Source organism: Gekko japonicus, unplaced genomic scaffold (assembly GCF_001447785.1).
Source record: "Gekko japonicus isolate JY-2015 unplaced genomic scaffold, Gekko_japonicus_V1.1 scaffold6379, whole genome shotgun sequence".
In the NCBI taxonomy this organism is placed as follows: domain Eukaryota; kingdom Metazoa; phylum Chordata; class Lepidosauria; order Squamata; family Gekkonidae; genus Gekko; species Gekko japonicus.
Genome location: NW_015169361.1, coordinates 1149 through 8225, shown reverse-complemented (window position 1 = coordinate 8225; position 7077 = coordinate 1149). Strand labels below are relative to the sequence as shown.

The 7077-nt window shown below is 47.6% G+C and overlaps 1 pseudogene; it reads right to left on the bottom strand.

Moving 5' to 3' along the window:
* On the bottom strand, window positions 1-6518 carry LOC107115045 (annotated as a pseudogene).
* Window positions 6519-7077: the final 559 nt, after the last annotated feature.

Below are 7077 nucleotides of genomic sequence, written 5' to 3'. Positions count from 1 at the left end.
GTATGAGCTTTCGTGAGTCACAGCTCACTTCTTCAGATATCTACAGGAACCTTTCACTTTCCTACTGAAATAGAACCGTTTAAGACGGTATTCTTATGACGGAAACCAGGTTGCTTTCTAATTTCTCAATCTATTTTCCTCTGATGGAATGCGTTCCCACACTCGACATTTCTATGCTTTCTCCCCAGCGTGAATTCTTTGATGGGAATTCAGTTTATCCTTCTGTCCAAAGCTTTTTCAGCATTTCATGCATTTATATTGCTTCTCCTGTGTGAATTCTTTCATGGTACGTAATGCTACTCTTGTAACTGAAGCCTTTTCCACACTCCAGGCATTTATATGGTTTCTCCCCTGTGTGAATTCTTTGATGGAAAGTTAATATATACTTCTGTCGAAAGCTTTTTCCACACTCCAGGCATTTATATGGCTTCTCCCCTGTATGAATTCTGTAATGGTAACTAAGGCCTCCTGTGCCAGCAAAGTTTTTCCCACACTCCAGGCATTTATATGGTTTCTCTCCTGTGTGAACTCTTTGATGGAAAGTTAAAGTATCCTTCCGTGGAAAGCTTTTTCCACACTCCAGGCATTTATATGGTTTCTCCCCTGTGTGAATTCTTTGATGGGCCATAAGGCTTCTCTTGTGACTGAAGCCTTTTTGACACTCCAGGCATTTATATGGTTTTTCCTCTATGTGAATTTTTTGATGGAAAGTCAAAGTATCCTTCCGTGGAAAGCCTTTTCCACATTCCAGGCATGTATATGGTTTCTCCCCTGTGTGAATTCTTTCATGGTAAGTAAGGCTTCTCTTGTGACTAAAAGCTTTTCCACACTCCAAGCATTTATATGGTTTCTCCCCTGTGTGAATTCTTTCATGGTAAGTAAGGCTTCTCTTGTGACTAAAACCCTTTCCACACTCCAGGCATTTATATGGTTTCTCCCCTGTGTGAATTCTTTCATGGAAAGTTAACATATTCTTCTGTCGAAAGCTTTTTCCACACTCCAGGCATTTATATGGTTCCTCCACCGTGTGAGTTCTTTCATGGTAAGTAAGGCCTCTTTTGTTACTAAAGGACTTTCCACACTCTAAGCAGTTATATAGCTTCTGCCCTCTGTGAATTCTCCAGTTATACATAAGGCTCCCACTCTGCTTGCAGCTTTTTCCACAATTGAGGAATTTATATGGTTTCTCCCCTGTGTGAATTCTCCAATGATATATAAGGCTTCCACTCTGCTTGAAACTTCCACCACATTTGAGGAATTTATATGGTGTTGCCCCTTTATGACTTCTCTGATGAGAAGTCAGTCTTCCACTCTGACAGAAGATGTTGCCATACTCCAAGAATTTATATGGTTTCTCCCTTGTATGAGTTCTTTGATGGAAAGTAAGGTTGTCACTCCAACTGAACCTTTTCCAGGACTCTAGGCATTTCTGTTTGTTTGCTTCTCCCTGAATTCTCTGCATACTCCCAGCTGAAAGAAAGAGACACTTGTCAGGACACTGTGACAAATGGAGCAGGAACATTAGAGAATGAACTACATTAACTGTGGATGAGAGTGCAAGAATTCAAAAGCTTGGTGTCTAGACACACTTTCAAAAGCTTTTGTTGGTAATCTGGACCTGTGATAGCTTATATTGTACAAAAGAATCAGTATTTCAGAAGAGCTTCTCAAAAATGAGGCCACAAGCCACTGAGTTTGCCCTCAGGCAGTGATGCAGGCTACAAATTACTTGGTTATTTGCTCTTCAACCTCTACAGGAACGTTTTTAGCATTCAAAACTCACCCCAGTTCTTTGGAGGAGAACCAGCTCTTAGGATAAAGAAGGTCACAGAAACCCTCCCGCCCAAGGAAGGAAGCACAAGCAACACGCCGTCCCACCACAGACCTGACAATCCCTCCTCTTCGGTCAAGAACAGGAAGAAATGCTCATCTTCTCCTTCCAGCCAGGTGATGAGGTCAGGTTTGGCCGTCACGGGTCCTTTTCATCATAAAAGAAGAGCAGAAAATTACAATTCTACTCGGTGAGCATCAATTTGGCTCTTCCAGGCCAACTTGACTATATCCCTGCAGGCACAACAGGCAAGTCATCGGTGTGGGGTGGAGTATTGGACAGATAGAGGGGCCCAAAAAGCGACAGAGGAAATGATAACCCAGTGAGCTTTAAGTTCTTGATAAAGACAATCAGTCAATCTATCAGCAGCATATTCTTCCAAATCATCACAACTGATTTCTTCTTTCTGAGACTAAGAGAGGGTCGGATTGAGGAGTCAGTGGACACCGAGACGTCTTAAACAGTTGGGATGATAGTCTGCTGGCCCTTTCCAAATCACCCAGCTGGCTAAGGAAATAAGAGAAGCCAAGCTGGAGCAGGCCAATGGCCCATCTAGTCCAACACTCTCTCACACACATTGGACAAAAGCCAGGTGCCATCAGGAGGTCCACCGGTGGGGTCAAAACTCCAGAAAACCTCCCACTGTTGCTCCCCTCTGTTCCATATGTTTTCCCAATCCCCTCTTGAAACTGTCTACGGCTGTACCCACCCACCACTTGCCACTGCAGTGAATTCCATGCATTAATTACCCTGCTGACCCTCTAAAGGTCACCTGGGTTACATCTGTTGGCCCTTTTGAGGTCTCTGTGTTCTATGGAAAGCAGCAAGGCCAGGCCAGGTTCTTTTCGATAGTTTCTAGGAGCTTCATGTTCCAAGCTCCCACCAAAGTATCCCTTTGGAAACCTAAAGTGTGGTTTTACCAGGTTCCCCCACCCCTTTCCCTGGAGCTGCATCCCCCTGTCTTGAGAAGATAGTGGTCAGATCATGGTACAGGCCAAGCCACCAACCTCAAAGCCTGTTCTTCCCTGAAAGGATTAAGTTCAGCATATCAGCTTTTCCATACGTTGGGTGCATAATAACTTTTTTGAGAGGTAAAAAATCCTGGGCCGGCAATGGTAAAGAACCCTCACCATGGACGCTGGAAGTCAATCAGAACAGTCCCGGCATCCCAGGCGCCATGCTTGAGAGCCAAGAATGTATGAAACCAGCAGAGAAGCCATCCGTGTGTCCTCCACAGTCAGATCGCAGCAGAGGTGAGGGAAGGCCAGCCTGGAGGAAATGCCCCTGCTTGGACCCGCCCACTTTCTCCAACCCAGCATCTCCTGGCACCCCTTCTGAAGCCCTCCCACATGGTCCTAGGACCGCTAGACACAGCCTCACTCATGTGCACGGAGAACCCCGAACCCTTGCCAGATGTGCAGACAGGGTGACATTACTTAGCCAAAGGGCCTGAACACACCTTTCCTCAACAGCGACTTTCTATCTATGAACAAAGAAGAGTCTTAGCCACACTCAGCAGAGTCAAGGAGAAAAGGATCCCTCACCTAGAGAGGCCACGTTCCCAAAATTCTCCAGCATGACCTCCTTGTAGAGGGTTCTCTGGGCTGGGCTCAGCAGGGTCCACTCCCCCGGGGTGAAATACACGGCCACCTCTTCAAAGGACACCGGATCCTGGAGGGGGAAGAGGAAGAAAAAAGTAATTCTTGCCATCGCTGGGAAATTGGCTGGAGATCCCGGAGGGGTTTTTTTGGTTCATCTTCTGGGTGTGGAAAAGGGGTCACTGGGGGTGTGGAGGGGGAGGTATTTGTGAACTTTCTGCATTGTGCAGGGGGGTTGGACCAGATGATGAAGAAGAAGAGATTGGATTTATACCCCGCCCTTCGCTACCCAAAGGAGTCTCAGGGCGGCTTACAAACTCCTTTCCCTTCCTTTCCCCACAAACAGACACCCTGTGAGGTCGGTGGGGCTGAGAGAGCTCTTGACAGAAACGGCTCTTTTTCAAGAACAGCTCTTATCAGAACTACGGCTTACCTAAGGTCATCCAGCCAAGAGCAAGTGGAGGAGTGGGGAATCAAACCCGGTTCTCCCAGATTAGAGTCCATGCACTTAACCACTACACCAAACTGGCTCTGGAGGTCCCTTCCAACTTTTTTGTATTATACCTAACCCATCTTGATTCTTAGTAAAGGTAAAGGTTTCCCTTGCTCAAAAGCCAGTCGAATCCAACTCTAGGGTTGCGGTGCTCATCTCCGTTTCAAAGCCAAAGAGCCAGCGCTGTCTGAAGACGTTTCCGTGGTTATGTGGGTGGCATGACTAAACACCAAGGCGCACAGAACGCTGTTACCTTCCCACCGAAGTGGTACCTATTTATCTACTTGCAATTTCTTGCTTTCGAACTGCTAGGTTGGCAGTTGCTGGAACTAGAGACGGGAGCTCACTCCATCATACGGCACCTGGGTCTTGAACTGCTGAACTACCGACCTTCCACAGCCTGCAGTTCAGCGTCTTAACCACTTGAGCCACCGCAGCTCAAGTTATATTCTTACGTGTCAATATATATGCATTGTAGCACTTCGTCTGGCAGATTCTTTGTCCTTCTGTTAATAGTTTTATTATAGCTGTGACCTTCGGTTTTTAACATCAGGGCCAGCTGTCAAGAGCCTGGGTGTGTACCTGGACACCTCCTTATCGATGGAGGCCCAGAACTCAGATGTTGCTAGACTGCTGTTCCTTCAGACTAGGCAGCTGGTTCCCTTCCTAACTCACCCTGGCCTAGCCACAGCGATCCATATGACAGTCACCTCCAGGGTAGACTAATGTAACTCGCTCTATGCAGGACTCCTCTTGAGACTGACCCGGAAATTACAACTGGCGCAGGATGCGGCGGCACAGCTGCTTACAGGAACCCCACTGACAGCCCATATTCGACCGGTGCTTCGCCAGCTGGACTGGCTCCAGGTGGAATACCAGATCAGGTTCAAGGTTATGGTATTATCCTTTAAGGCCCTAAACGGTCTGAGACTAACCTATCTATGGGACTGCCTCTTCTGCTATAACCCCCAAAGGGCACTACAATCAGGGGAGAAGAACTTACTGTTGATCCCCGGTCAGAAGACTTTCCAGCTGTCCCTCAAACAGAAGCAGGACTTTTTCGGTCCTGGCGCTGACCAGGTGGAACTCTTTGTCACAGAGATGGACAGAGATGTTCCACCAGGCCTATGGGCTGAGGACAGTATTTGGGGATTTCAAGGTCTCAGTAACTGAGCCTTGGTCTTTCTGGCTTTAACATATTTTGGATTCTAATAGCTATTAATATTGAACTCGAGAATACCTGTGAGAACCTTTCTCAGTTCCGCAGGGCCTGCAAGACGGAGCTCTTCCGCCAGGCCTTTGAGTAGGAGCCGCCGCCACTACTATTCCACCATTGCCTTCTATGTACCGTCATACTATCATCCTGGCACCTTCCTTCCTTCTCCCCCCACATGGATAAAGATGCTAATCTGTGTGCCCACACGTGCCATCCGTAAACTGCTGGTTAAATGGTTTAATGTTAAACTGTTTAATTGTTTGTTAAACTGTGAAATGTTGTCCCCTGCCCTGAGCCTTGTTATAAAGGGGAGGGAGGGCTATAAATCAAAGGAAATAAATAAATACTTTGGTTGTTATGAGGATAAAATGGAGTAGACGAGAATGATGTAAGTCGCCTTGGGTCCCCACTGGGGAGAAAGGAAGAGTATAAATGAACTGAATGAAAAATAAACGTTTCATATGACATTCCTTATATGGAACCAGACCGGTGATCCATCAAGATCAGTCTTGTCGACTTAGAATGGCAGCGGCTCTCCAGGGTCTCAGGCTGAGGTCTTTCAAATCACCCCCCTACCCGGCCCTTTCAACTGTAGGTGCCGGGGGAAATGAATCTGGGACCTTCTGCATTCAAAGCAGAAGCTCTACCACTAAGCCACAGCCCCTCCCCAAAAACAAACAACACAAATGTCATCCCAGAGTCAGTTCCAGATATTCGGGCCTTTCTGTTTCTAGGGAGAGAGCGACATCGCTCCTTTGTCCCACAAGGTACAAATAGAAATCCAGGTCTTTTTCCTATGGCACAAGTGAAACTTACAAGACTTTTGTAAAGGATCTTCTCCACAGCTGCCTTCCAACGGTCAAGGGTTGCAAACTGAGCTTCTGCCAGGAGCTCCACAGAGAATATCCCAACACACACACACACACACACACACCTTTTTCGGTTTGGCTGAGGAACATAAAGCAAACCTCCACCTCTAGCCTTCCACGAGGGCTGCTAATTCTGGTTTGGGGGATCTTGCTTGTAGAGGGCAGAATCTGGGGAGGGGGCTCAGTAGGGATGTGATGCCAAAAAGCCTGCCCCCCAATCTCTGTATTCTGGAGATCAGTTCTGACTTCCAGGAGAACTCTAGGCCTCACCTGGAGGTTGGTAAACAGTGTCGGTTTATGGTCCCTGTTGGGGCCACTCTGCACACATAACCCAAGACAGGCTTTGAGCCAGAACCAAGGGCAAAGAGCCTGAGTCGGTGAGCCTTGTGACAGAGAAGAAACGATTCCCATCTCCCATCTCCCCTTACCTGAGCAGGCCTCATGGCGGTTCTTTTCCCTCCACCACACGGAGATCGCGAAGAAGGCATCAAGGGTTTCTTTCCGCTGCTGCCTGGGAGGGTGAAAAAGACAAAGGGTGGGAAACCCTTTTTTGGCACACATAAAATATCTGTTCCAGCAGAGTGTCTCTCTCTCTCTCTCCAGGTCTGCATCAGAATACAATTCGAGATCCCGGGGAAAAGAACATATGAAGAGCTCTGCGGGATCAGACCAATGGTCCATCCAGCCCAGCATCCCATACCACACAGTGGCCAACCAGCTCCTCTGGACGTCCAACAACAGGGCACAACGGCCAAGTTCCTCCCTTGATAAGAACATAAGAAAACCTATTTGGATCAGATCAGTGTTCCACTCAGTCCAGTATCCTGTCTCACACAAGCCAACCAGTTCCTCTGGAGGACCAACAACAGGCCTTCCCTTGAGGTTGTCTCCTGGCTCTGGGGGTCAGAAGATTAGCACCTCTGAACGTGGATGTTCCCCGCAGTCACCAGGGAGGGATAGAAGCCACTGACGGGCTTATCCTCCACAAATCTATCCCACCCCCTTTTAAAGCTTTTGATTCCTGTAGCCCTCACCACATCCTTTGGCAGCGAACTCCACGTTTTAATCAA